General features: G+C 49.4%; 1 pseudogene across 1 annotated transcript; it reads left to right on the top strand.

Annotated features, from left to right (window-relative positions):
* The first annotated feature begins 1,874 nt into the window (after positions 1-1,874).
* Positions 1,875-2,936, top strand: LOC144942581 (trace amine-associated receptor 365 pseudogene; annotated as a pseudogene). Its single transcript, XR_013639400.1, has one exon. The product of XR_013639400.1 is annotated as a trace amine-associated receptor 365 pseudogene (transcript).
* The last annotated feature ends 10,117 nt before the right edge of the window (positions 2,937-13,053 follow it).

Here is a 13,053-nt window from a genome sequence, read left to right on the forward strand (position 1 = left end):
CTCCGTGGCCGCTTTCTGTCTTGCGTAGAAATGATGGCGGCACGCCGAGGGAGGTCCGTAGACCCTGGCCAACAAACCCAGCGCATCCTTCAGCGTGGAGCGGTCCGACTTCCGTGCAGACCTGAAGGCCGCGAGCGCGTCGTCGTCCAGCAGGGCAGGCAACGCCCGCAGCGCCGTAGCATCGGACCACGCTGACATCTCTTGATGCGCCAAAAACCTTCGCTGAAATTTGCCCCAGTCTCCGCCTTCCGCCTTGAAGGCTGACAACGTGGGCAGACGCTGCTGAAAAATGAAGTCATCCGCCTCGTGGTTCTTCTCCGCCTCTCCGTCGGTGTGTAAGATGGCGGCTCCAGCGGCAGACGTAAAATGGCGGACCCCCTCGCGCGCTGATGACGTCGATGCGCGCGCTTGGGAACCCACCACCACGTGGCGCTCGCCGTTCCCGCCAAAAGTAGGCCCAGGCGCAATGGCGGGAATCCCCCATTCGTTTTGGCGGAAATCTGCGGGGCGACCTTGTAAAATGTCCCCCACCGTCCCCGCTCCTCCCGACGAGCTGATCTCCGCCAAGATGGACGCGGCGGCGAGCAGCAGCTCCGCCAGTCGGGAGTGCGCCTCACGAAGCACGGCTTCGGTCCCCGGTCGCTCGGCCGGCGCCGTCGACGGATCCTGTAGCGTGGGCAAGTCTTCCTCCTCGCCCCCCGCCACCAGCGGCCCCGAGTCGTCCAAGTTTTCCTCGCGGTCAATCCCGTGGGTCCTACGGGTCTTCCTTGTCTCCATGCTTGGAAGCCCGTTTCACTTCTGACGCCAGATTAAGTATTGGAAAATGACGGCAGGAAACTCCTTGACGGGAACACACTTCTTTTATTAAATCTTGACTTGTAACGATACAACGCGTGGCCTCTCTTCTTCACAATGCGGTCACCATACAACGGTACAACTCGTGACCTCTTCTCTCCGCCCTACGCTTCTCTTGACTCTCGTAGATTCTGTGCTGCTGGCTCTCTGTGCCTCGTGTAGACTCCGCGCCTCGGCTACACTCTTCTCTCGTCTCGTGTAGACTCTGCGCCTCTGCTACACTCTTCACTCGTCGCGTGTAGACCTTACGCCTCTGCTACACTCTTTACTCGTCTCGTGTAGACTTTACATCTCTCTCTGGCTACACCGTATGCATACTCGGCTCGTGTAGACCTTTCTCTCTCTCTGGCTACACCGTATGCATACTCGGCTCGTGTAGACCTTTCTCTCTCTCTGGCTACACACTATACATCGCTCAGCTCGTGTAGACCTTTCTCTCTCTCTGGCTACACACTATACATTACTCAGCTCGTGTAGACCTTTCTCTCTCTCTGGCTACACACTATACATTACTCAGCTCGTGTAGACCGTTCTCTCTCTCTGGCTACACACTTATACCTTACTCTCCTCTACTCTCCATTACTCTCCTCTCCGGGCTCTATCTCTGCACCTTCGTCTTCATTCTTAGATGGTTCCACTTCCCCCCCCTACTCCTCTGTGCATCATCTTATATATCTCTTCCTCCCGGGAGACGGAGCGGATGCGGACCTCAACGTCGGCACCGCTCCTCAGTTACCCAATCACCACGCGCTATCTCTACGATCCGTTTCCGCCCAGCGCGTGTTTCCACTCCTCGACCAATCACACCGCGCTGCCACCCGATCACTCCCTCTCAGCGCGTCACCGGCACACAGCCAATCAGCAGCACTACCCCCACCCGCGCACTGACGCCTGCTCCTCCCCGTCAGCGCGCGTCACCACACACACACGTACATACGCGCTGGCACATGACGTACACACCCAGCGCGTATCACCACTACACATACAAAAACACATACACGACAATATTCGGCTTCACCATGGAAAACCGCACCGTGGGTCCATACGACCACTGCATCGACTCCTTCTACCACCTCAACTGCAGCTCGCCTACGTTCTCCATGTCGGAACGCACCGCAGCGCTCAGCGCCATCACCACGCTCATCCTCGCCACCGTCCTGGGCAACCTCCTCATCATCACGTCCATCGCCTACTTCAGGCAGCTGCAGACTCGCACCAACATCATGGCGCTATCTCTGGCCGTGGCCGACCTACTGGTCGGTCTCACGGTGATGCCCTACAGCATGATGAAGGCCGTGTACAAGTGCTGGTTCTACGGGCAATTCTTCTGCAATCTGCAATACTTCCTCGACTATATGCTGACGAACTCCTCCATCATGCATCTGGGTTGCATCGCCTACGACCGCTACGTGGCCATCTGCGACCCACTCCGCTACCCGCAGCGGGTGACCAATCACACAGTGGTGACGATGCTGCTGATCTCGTGGTTCGGTCCCGCGCTCTTCTCCTCTCCCATCCTCGTGAACTTTAACCCCGAGTGGTCACGTGGCATCATCGAGATCATCTCGTGCCCGAACCAGTGCCTGTTCTTCGTGAGCACGTGGCTGGTCAGCGTGGTGGGCGTCTGTCCGTACGTGCTCTCTCTACTCACCATGTCATACGTTTACGCGAGAATTTACATCGTGGCGCGCAGGCAGGGCCGCCAGATCAGCTCAGTGAGTCTACAGGTCCATGCCCAACAGCAGCAGCAGCAACAGCAGGCGGAACCTACAAACATTCGACAGAAGTGGACGGCGATGAAACGAGAACACAGCGCGGCCAAGACACTCGGCAGCATCATCGGAGTCTACCTGCTGTCCTGGCTGCCCTTCTACATGGTGGTCTTGTTCTTCCCCAATTTCCAAAACAGTTCGGCCGCGGTGCGAATCACCACGTGGATCGGCTACATCAGCTCGGCCATCAACCCCGTGCTCTACGCGACTCTGAACCGTCCGTTTCGCAGCGCGTTTGTCGCCGTGATCAGCTGCAAGGTGCTTTCCTCCACTAGGGCGAGGACAATGGACCTGTCCGGGGTGAAGTAGGCGATTTCGAGATGCGATGATGCTTGTTTACGCGCGTGGAACACGCGTGTCTGTCTCTGTAGTCGTTTGTGCCTCAAGGTGCACCTAGCCTCGTCCAAGCGCTGTGGTGACGCCACCGTCACATGTGGTGTTTGTCTGTCCGCAGGTCTCTTTGTCTCCCTCTGTTATCAGTGTCCATCTGCGTATGACTGCGCGCATCTCTATCTCGGCGCCTGCTTTGTTTCCGTCGCCGTCCAATGCTCTCCACCTCGCTGTGTCGCTGTGTCTCCTCGACTCTCTCTGTCAATCTCTCTTCGTGCATAAATCTCTGCGTAATTTCCCTGCCCAGTGCAATGCACGCCGGCGTGTCGGAGTCTATATATATAAAAATCTATCTACGTCTGACTTTAAATCTGTCTGTGTCTCTTGGTGTCTTTCTATCAGCGTCTCTGCGTCTGTCGATCTGTGTATTTATTTCTCTCAGTCTCTCTGTCCGTCTGTCCTGTCCACGCTCCACAGTTCTTTGTAATCGATTTAGATTCCCAGCACTATTTAGACCAACTAATGGGACATGGCGGCCGAGCGTGAGTCTGTCTACAGACTTAGCATCAATGTACTCACGGATATCATAGCGCAATTCATATTCGTAGACACAATGTAATATTTAATAAAAAAAATAATGTGTGCTCTGTAGTCATCAGCCATGATCTATCGACTGCTGGATTAATACCTCCTCCCCAAGCTGCCACGCCACCTCTCACGATCGTTTCGATGCCACGATCCACCTGGCAGGTGCTCTGCTCACGAACTGATTCCATTGCTCCCTCTCCGAAGTTAAACGGCACTTTGGACGCATTCCATCCCCTGGCCGCCGCTCCGTTATTAATATCTAAAGCGCCGTCCATCGCTCCCATTTGGCCGTGGAGCGTCCTGCCGGATGTGTGTGGATCTCATCACAAATAAAGCAAACCAAATCGTGGCGATGCGTGAAGGAGTTCCATCATTACCAACCTGCAAACACTCATGCGGACGCAAATGACAAAACACGATGATGATGATGGACTCCTGTTTCAAGAGTCGTAAGACTCAGCGAGGCATTTTTGGATAAAATACATCATAAATCTTCATATGCTTTGACACGAGACATCAGTCAACATCAGCATCGTCAGCACGACCACCACCATCACCACTATCATATCGTATGCGTGAATACACACGTTGGTTACATACTTTGAAGTAGTTCTGTGTGTTAGTGTGTCAACATCAGCAATGGGGATACAAAGGTGGCCAAGCGGAGCCAGCACCGGGAGTCGTCCAGTCATAAGGTTTACACACACCATATTGGGTAGCCATTTAAGGCTGAGTCGATCTAGGTGGGGCCCAGAATCAGTTCTAACAATTTGCGCCACTGATGATTGCCGACGCTTGAATCGAAACTAAATCGTCGGACACAATCGTAGCGCAATGCGCCAATCAATCCACAGACAAAGATCCCGCATATGTTAGCGAGCACCCGTGAAAGCAAACACCGCACACGGAAGGGTGGGTGGCCAGCACCACGCCTGGCCGCCTTTGTCTCCCCAGTGGCGATATTTACCCATCACACAGGTACTTATTTGAGGCTGAGTTGACCTAGAACAGGCCCAGGACCGGTTCAGATAATCGTCACTGGCGTTGGCCGTAAGCGGGACTCGAACTCGGCTCGCTGGGTTCGTAGTGCAACGCGCTAACCGCTGCGCCACCGCTCCCCACCAACATCACTTCCATCATCCTTTTTAGTACCACTGGTACCTACTAACATCAGCATCATCATCACCAACCGTAATCATTACCATCACTGGTATCTATCATCATCATAGCCACTACCACCAAATCCTTATTAACACATCAAAGTGCCCATTAAGCCAACAGGTGTTGCCTGAAATATATTTCACTATCGTTCAATTCGGTAAAGTACGCAAAATTTCATCACATCAGAAAAAAATATACGCAAGCTGGAAACAGATTTAACAACACACACACGCGCACACAGGTGTACATAAATTCACAGCCTTATCCACACCACCAGCTCAAAAGAACTGACAGTTGAGTTGGGAGGGGTAGCGGTCTAAACGAGGATACGGTCACACGTTCAGTTAATTTGAGCTGGTGGTCTGGTTAAGGCTGCTGTTGTTGTTGTATGTGTAGTGCTGCACACCTGTATGTATGTTGGTAAGTAGTTCACCATATATTGGATTTACCTTCAAAGGAAAAACTGAAGACTCCATATCACCTGTACCCGTGTAAGCATCCCGAGAGAACCACCCTAATCCCCGGGTAAATGATTAACTCCACCCCCCTCCAACATTGTGATTCAGCAATTTTTATTTGGTGGGGGGGGGGGGTTAGTGGGGGTGGGGGATGGGTGATGATGAGCGGATGTAGGAGGCTGCTAGGTGCACATACACACACATAAAAAAAGACAAAGATCGCCAGCATAGAGTTATCTGACTGTTGGGGCAAGTATGCGTGAATACACACGTTGGTTACATACTTTGAAGTAGTTCTGTGTGTTAGTGTGTCAACATCAGCAATGGGGATACAAAGGTGGCCAAGCGGAGCCAGCACCGGGAGTCGTCCAGTCATGAGGTTTACACACACCATATTGGGTAGCCATTTAAGGCTGAGTCGATCTAGGTGGTGCCCAGAATCAGTTCTAACAATTTGCGCCACTGATGATTGCCGACGCTTGAATCGAAACTAAATCGTCGGACACAATCGTAGCGCAATGCGCCAATCAATCCACAGACAAAGATCCCGCATATGTTAGCGAGCACCCGTGAAAGCAAACACCGCACACGGAAGGGTGGGTGGCCAGCACCACGCCTGGCCGCCTTTGTCTCCCCAGTGGCGATATTTACCCATCACACAGGTACTTATTTGAGGCTGAGTTGACCTAGAACAGGCCCAGGACCGGTTCAGATAATCGTCACTGGCGTTGGCCGTAAGCGGGACTCGAACTCGGCCCGCTGGGTTCGTAGTGCAACGCGCTAACCGCTGCGCCACCGCTCCCCACCAACATCACTTCCATCATCCTTTTTAGTACCACTGGTACCTACTAACATCAGCATCATCATCACCAACCGTAATCATTACCATCACTGGTATCTATCATCATCATAGCCACTACCACCAAATCCTTATTAACACATCAAAGTGCCCATTAAGCCAACAGGTGTTGCCTGAAATATATTTCACTATCGTTCAATTCGGTAAAGTACGCAAAATTTCATCACATCAGAAAAAAATATACGCAAGCTGGAAACAGATTTAACAACACACACACGCGCACACAGGTGTACATAAATTCACAGCCTTATCCACACCACCAGCTCAAAAGAACTGACAGTTGAGTTGGGAGGGGTAGCGGTCTAAACGAGGATACGGTCACACGTTCAGTTAATTTGAGCTGGTGGTCTGGTTAAGGCTGCTGTTGTTGTTGTATGTGTAGTGCTGCACACCTGTATGTATGTTGGTAAGTAGTTCACCATATATTGGATTTACCTTCAAAGGAAAAACTGAAGACTCCATATCACCTGTACCCGTGTAAGCATCCTGAGAGAACCACCCTAATCCCCGGGTAAATGATTAACTCCACCCCCCTCCAACATTGTGATTCAGCAATTTTTATTTGGTGGGGGGGGGGGTTAGTGGGGGTGGGGGATGGGTGATGATGAGCGGATGTAGGAGGCTGCTAGGTGCACATACACACACATAAAAAAAGACAAAGATCGCCAGCATAGAGTTATCTGACTGTTGGGGCAAGTATGCGTGAATACACACGTTGGTTACATACTTTTAAGTAGTTCTGTGTGTTAGTGTGTCAACATCAGCAATGGGGATACAAAGGTGGCCAAGCGGAGCCAGCACCGGGAGTCGTCCAGTCATGAGGTTTACACACACCATTTTGGGTAGCCATTTAAGGCTGAGTCGATCTAGGTGGGGCCCAGAATCAGTTCTAACAATTTGCGCCACTGATGATTGCCGACGCTTGAATCGAAACTAAATCGTCGGACACAATCGTAGCGCAATGCGCCAATCAATCCACAGACAAAGATCCCGCATATGTTAGCGAGCACCCGTGAAAGCAAACACCGCACACGGAAGGGTGGGTGGCCAGCACCACGCCTGGCCGCCTTTGTCTCCCCAGTGGCGATATTTACCCATCACACAGGTACTTATTTGAGGCTGAGTTGACCTAGAACAGGCCCAGGACCGGTTCAGATAATCGTCACTGGCGTTGGCCGTAAGCGGGACTCGAACTCGGCTCGCTGGGTTCGTAGTGCAACGCGCTAACCGCTGCGCCACCGCTCCCCACCAACATCACTTCCATCATCCTTTTTAGTACCACTGGTACCTACTAACATCAGCATCATCATCACCAACCGTAATCATTACCATCACTGGTATCTATCATCATCATAGCCACTACCACCAAATCCTTATTAACACATCAAAGTGCCCATTAAGCCAACAGGTGTTGCCTGAAATATATTTCACTATCGTTCAATTCGGTAAAGTACGCAAAATTTCATCACATCAGAAAAAAATATACGCAAGCTGGAAACAGATTTAACAACACACACACGCGCACACAGGTGTACATAAATTCACAGCCTTATCCACACCACCAGCTCAAAAGAACTGACAGTTGAGTTGGGAGGGGTAGCGGTCTAAACGAGGATACGGTCACACGTTCAGTTAATTTGAGCTGGTGGTCTGGTTAAGGCTGCTGTTGTTGTTGTATGTGTAGTGCTGCACACCTGTATGTATGTTGGTAAGTAGTTCACCATATATTGGATTTACCTTCAAAGGAAAAACTGAAGACTCCATATCACCTGTAGCCGTGTAAGCATCCTGAGAGAACCACCCTAATCCCCGGGTAAATGATTAACTCCACCCCCCTCCAACATTGTGATTCAGCAATTTTTATTTGGTGGGGGGGGGGGTTAGTGGGGGTGGGGGATGGGTGATGATGAGCGGATGTAGGAGGCTGCTAGGTGCACATACACACACATAAAAAAAGACAAAGATCGCCAGCATAGAGTTATCTGACTGTTGGGGCAAGTGGTTTTAGCGAGCACCTATTAATTCCGGCACGGCACACGAAGGGGTGGGTGGCCAGTACCACGCTCGGTCGCATTTGTCTCCCAAGTGGCGATGTTTATACATCACACCATGTAATCATTTCAGGTTGAGTTGAGTCGACATAGGGGAGGCCCAGGACGGGTTCAGATATCACTGGTCAACACACTTTTTTTGGCATAAGGTATTCCAACGGTTAAATTTCGATTTAAAGCTTTCGTGACTGCAGGGATTCATCTTCTTGGTTCTTTCGGTAAAGTCACGTAGAATGGAAATAATAAATAATAAAAATAAAACAGATTATTTTGTAAAATGCCTATCATAATAACCACCATCATAAATAACCACCATCATCAACAATCACTAACCATCATCAATAATCACCAACTATCAACAATCGCCAACCATCAACATCGTCAATGCCAATAGTCATCACGACCAAATAACACTGCTTCCAATTGGAAACTTCCACAGCCGGCAAAATCCTGCTTCGCTCGTTTGCAAACAGCAAGGTCCCCCAAGATCCAATCCACAAACGCCCGAAACCCCCAGTGACCCGCGTTCTGCGTTCACGCAGCTCAATTAGCATGAGCCAGCACATTAGAAAACTCGCTCATAATCCACGCCGGGGCTGGGGGAACGGGGCGGGGGTGGAAGTTGGGGGGGTTCCTCGGGAATGAGAGGGTGGGTGAAAGTGGGGAGGGAGAGTTGGGAGAGGGTTATGGTGCTATTCAGGCAGCGCCAGGGGACACGATGTGGAAGGTTTTTAAGCCCTGGGTGTGGGGTGGACGCGCGTCGACTTTGGGAAGACTCTCGGGCGAGAGGAGCGGCAGATCGGCCTCCACCCGCTGCTGCGAGGTTTGTGCGAAGTGAGTTCGCCTGTTTGGCATCGGCGAATTTGGGTTATCGCTGACAAATACAATGTCACGTACAATTCAAACACACCCAGGCGATAATCGCATCTACTTAGGACCGGCAATTCCAAAGTTCCTTCTAAAAAAAATTACACTGATATGTCCATCCATAGTTAAACCACGAAACTGCTTGGTACACCGATTTCCTCTGAGCTGTCATGGAACGGCAGTTCCACTCATCAGGCCAATGAGGCATGGAAGAAGTTTGCTAAGCTGGAATCCTGCTTCGGCTGAATATTTGGTGTGGAGCACCCAGTTGCAATCAATGATTCAGCACTCGATGATTCACTCCAGTTACTCGCTCTCTCACCGTCGGCCAGTCGCCTCCGTCTCACTCTTCTATCGCTACTACCGTGGTTACTGTTCTACTATGAACGTCACTCTTTGATTCCCTCCACCAATGTTCAGGGCTCTGTCTACCGGACTCGCTGTTGCATCTCATCCACACTCTGCTCAACCACCACAATGTATGACACAACAGTCACTCATCCATTAACTTATTCACTCACCAAAGCCACCCACTCAACCACTCACCACATCGCAGGTCAACACATTTCTACTTCTGCTGCTTCTTCTTCTTCCATCGCACAGCTCCACTTGAACCCCCCCCCCCGTTGTTTCTTTTCCCAAGTGCTTATACAACCTTGCTGAAGTTGAGAAACGTCTAAACTCCTATCCATTTTCTTTGGTTCTTTCGGTAAAGTCACGTAGGTAGACATTAAAGTAAAATAAATCACGACGTTTCGAACACAACACAAGCGCCCGTCTTCAGGTGAACATCGCGACAGCTGCGATGTATGCTGCGAGCATCACGATGTCGGCTCCCTTGAAGAGAAGCTGTTACCAGCAAGAGTTTATATAAGTTTTGAGAACAAAGGCAGCCGAAGTAGTGTTACTGGGGTAGTATAGTGTAAAGGTAATAAATAGCGTGGCATGTTAAAGGAAATTAACTTAGATTAGCATGTTGGATTATAGTGCAAAGTTAATGAGCTTCCCTAGCGCCTAAGAACTCAGATTAACATGTCGGATTACAATATGTAAATAGCGTGGCATGTTAAAGGGAATTAACTTAGATTAGCATGTTGGATTATAGTGCAAAGTTAATGAGCTTCCGTAGCGCATGAGAACTCAGATTAGCATGTCGGATTCGTATATGTATTTTAATGAGCAAGTTAATGTCAGTCTATGTGCAACAAAGAATAGCCTGTTAAAGTTAATGAGAAAAACATGTCAAAGTCAATGAGCGAGGTTAATGAGAATATCATGTTAAAGTCAATGAGAGATGAGCAAGTAGATGCAGTCATGCCGGTGGTTGCATGTCCATATCTGACAAAAGCAGCCATGTTAGCGATCTAAAAGATGGCCGTGCTAACGCGTGAGGGTGCGGAGCTCGCTCCTGCTACGGAGCTGGCTGCTGAGCTGGTTAACCACGTCCTTCCAATGATTGCTCAGTTTGTACCCATCTTCTCGGTTGAAGTTGTGTCTGTGTTTATATATTTGGATGGCTTTCATGAACAAATCTCTGAAGGTAGCCGGTGGATTTGCAGAGTACCTTCTTCTTGGTGGTAACAGCTTCTCTTCACAAGGGGACAGACATCGCAGCTGTCGCGGTTTTCACCTGAAGACGGGCTCTTGTATTGCGTTCGAAACGTCGTGATTTATTTCATTTTATTTCTACCTACGTGACTTTACCGAAAGAACCAAAGAGTATCGGATTCCTGCAGTCACGAAAGCTTAAAATCAAGATCCTATCCATTCGTTCAACAGCTCTGAAAAAAAAATCACACGCCCGCATATACATATACAAAGATCCCCGTATAGACTTTAACAGACTTTTGGGGCAAGTGCTGTTAGCGAGCACCTAAGAAGGCTGGCATGGCACACGAGGGGGTGGGTGGTCCGAACCACGCCCGGCCGCCTTTGTCTTCCTAGTGGCGATGTTTACACATTGCACCTGATAATCGTTACTGTTGTTGACTGTAAGTGGACATCAAACCCGGGTTGCCGGGTTCATAGCGGATTGTGCTAACTACTGGGCCACCGCTCCCTACACACACACACTTTTGTTCCCTTGTTTCCTTCACTTCGTTGTCCTTATCTAGTTCCCAGTAAACATGCCAACGCTGGGCTAACGCTAGCCCAACGTTGGCATGTTTACTGCGGAGTGGCCACTGAAACTCGTGATTTCACCTGCCCTGCCGTCTCTTCCGTGATCTTTCTCTGCTTCTCTTGCCTCCTCTCGAGATGATCTCCTCTCCATAGGCGGTGTTATCTGATTCTCGTCAGCCGTTCTCATAACGCGTCCTCCTGCCAATCTCCACTCCATTTCCTTCAACAGTAGCAGCATCATCATCATCATCATTATCGGCGATTGCTGTTACTTCCCGAATATCTTCAGTCCTTCGTGCATCTCTTTGACTACCGCAAAATATACTTATTTCATTTGCATGCATGTGTGTAGAACTTATTTCGCACTCATAAACAACGTTTTTGGGTTTAGATCGCGTTATTTATAAATGTGTCGTAACCCTCCACCACCCGACACGGCCAATCAGTAAAAATGCGTCACGTTGACAAAAGGCAAATAGTTCACTGCTTTAGCCCACCGGTGTGTTGAAGCCACAACATTTACAACATTTACAATTTGAGTGCTCAAATTGTAAATGTTGTGGCTTCAACACACCGGTGGGCTAAAGCAGTGAACTATTTGCCTTTTGTCAACGTGACACATTTTTACTGATTGGCCGTGTCGGGTGGTGGAGGGTTACGACACATTTATAAATAACGCGATCTAAACCCAAAAACGTTGATTATGAATAACATTGGTCGCGAAAGCCTACGTGTTATTTCGCACTGTACGTAGCAAACCGTGCTAATCCGAGGTGCGGGGGAAGCACAACAAACTTAACACAAAAATACATTTTTAAGAAAATAGTTTTCAATCTAAACGATTTAAAAGTGCATGGCTCCAGTGGCTTGCTAATATCGGAAGGAAGAGCGCCCCAGACGGCCGCAGACGCGCATCTGAAATCGCGCCATGCAGTGACCATCTTTGTTCGATGGCGAGCCAAAAGCCACTGCGAGGATGACCGGGTTACTGGTTTCCTAGTTGAAGACCATGTATCTTATTCAAAACGTTAAACAAAATCTGTACTCACCATGCACACGTTTCAGATGTATCTGTAGAAAACATAGAGTATAGGCACATCTTCTATCATTAAGTGGTTTAAAGACCAATGCAGACGATGATGACTAAAATTATGGCCGCGTTCCAGACGGCAGGGTCTGCCAGGGAGATACGATGGCCATGGTCACTGCTGCGTCGTGTAGAGAGGTGGAGGAGGTCGCGCCCCTGCTGTCGCAGCTGGGAGAGTTCCACCGTGAGCTGGAGTGCAGGGAGACAGGAGAGAGAGAGCAAGGAGAAACACAGGGGCTGCCACGGAGAAACGACGACACCGGCAGTGACGCGTTCCTGTATTCTATACTGTTTGTCACAATGTTACATTTATTTTGCTGCGTGCATTCAAGTCCAGTGAAGTTCAAGTGCAGTGACTGTCATTAACGTTTTCAGAAAACGGCACAGTGCCATCAGTGAATCACACACACACAAACGCACGCGTGTAAAATGACCGCCTATTGTTGTTGCAGTAGCTCCTAAATCATGGCACGACGTCAGATTCTGAAATCCGTTTCTGGATTCACGATGTAATTACTCGGAAGTAAAAATGTTGCCACGTTTGATTCTTCTCTGGGCATTAAAATCGAGAATTTGCGATCGAATATGAAGCCGGAAATTATGGTAATTGTCAATAACGTTTATCGGAGTTCGAATGAGCTTTGTTTCCATCCCTCGTTGTTTGTGATCGCATCGTAAGTGTGGCTGTTGCATAGACTCCAACGCATTGTGGTAATATTCTATGGTTCTTTCAGCTAAATCACGTAGCTAGAACAAATAAAAATAAAGTGAATAAAAATATCACAACGTTTCGATTGCAACACAAACTATTTTAAGAAGCTCTCCATGAAATTATCTCAAATGGATTTGGTTTTTTAAATCTCGAGTATGCGGTGACTGTGGTCACCCGGAAGAGACCATGGGG

This window comes from Lampetra fluviatilis, chromosome 27, assembly GCF_964198595.1.
Source record: "Lampetra fluviatilis chromosome 27, kcLamFluv1.1, whole genome shotgun sequence".
NCBI lineage: Eukaryota > Metazoa > Chordata > Hyperoartia > Petromyzontiformes > Petromyzontidae > Lampetra > Lampetra fluviatilis.